Here is a 1,319-nt window from a genome sequence, read left to right on the forward strand (position 1 = left end):
TCATTTTGTTGTACTTCTATGAAATTTTTTTTCTTATTTTAAAACAAGATTACAAAAGTAGAAGCCAGGGGCTGGAGAGATGGCTCAGTGGTTAGGAGCACTGACTACTCTTCCAGAGGTCCTGAGTTCAATTCCCAACAACCACATGGTGGTTCACAACCATCTGTAATGGGATCTGATGCCCTCTTCTGGTGTGTGTGAAGACAGCTACAGTGTACTCATATGTAACAATAAATAAATCTTTAAAAAAAAAAAAGACCGGGCAGTGGTGGTGCACGCCTTTAATCCCAGCACTTGGGAGGCAGAGGCAGGTGGATTTCTGAGTTCGAGGCCAGCCTGGTCTACAGAGTGAGTTCCAGGACAACCAGGGCTACACAGAGATTCCTGTCTCAAAAAACCAAAAAAAAAAAAAAAAAAAGCCACATACAAAATTGCACACTACTCTGGCATGTTGGTAAGTAGTCTATAGCTGAACTTGGGAAAGGACATGTGAAAGAGGTACTGGTACTGTGTGTGTGCACGCATGCGTGCACATGAGCACAGAAGTCAGCCCCTGCCCCTCCCTGTCACTAATCTGTAACCGGTGATTTCAGTGTGTCTGTTCTCACTCCTAGATACGAAGGAGTGATCTTTCCTGTACACTGTGTCAAACCTTGAAGCCTGAGCAAATGCAAGCACTTCCTAGCACTGTGTCTCACATCACGTTTTTAGATTATCTTTTACTTTGTGCGTTGGATGCGCGTGTGATGTAACATGTGCCGGCCCCCACATGGGCCCTGGGGATTGAACTCAAATCATCAGGTTTGGCAATGAAGATCTTCACCGGCTGAGCCATCTCACCAGCCAGCATTGACAAATGTTTTAGTTACAGTTACTTTGCTTTGCTTTGCCTTTTTTTTTTTTTTTTTTGAGATAGGGTTTCTCTGTGTAGCCCTGTCCTGGAACAAACAAATAAACAAAAATACACCAAAAAAAGCTGGGCAGTGGTGGCACATGCCTTTAATCCCAGCACTTGGGAGGCAGAGGCAGATTTCTGAGTTCGAGGCCAGCCTGGTCTACAGAGTGAGTTCCAGGACAGCCAGGGCTACACAGAGAAACCCTGCCTCGAAAAGCAAACAAACAAACAAACAAAGTAACTCATGCTACTAGAAGAAGTGCCTACCAGGCTGGAGAGATGGCTCAACAGTTAAGAGCACTGGCTGGTTTTGCCAAGAACTCATGTTCAATTCCCACGACCCACATGGTGGCTCCCAGCCACCTGTAACTTCAGTTCCAGAAGATCTGACACCCTCTTCTGGCCTCTGTGGGCACTGTGTGCA

Source organism: Mastomys coucha, unplaced genomic scaffold (assembly GCF_008632895.1).
Source record: "Mastomys coucha isolate ucsf_1 unplaced genomic scaffold, UCSF_Mcou_1 pScaffold1, whole genome shotgun sequence".
NCBI classification, from domain to species: Eukaryota; Metazoa; Chordata; class Mammalia; order Rodentia; family Muridae; genus Mastomys; species Mastomys coucha.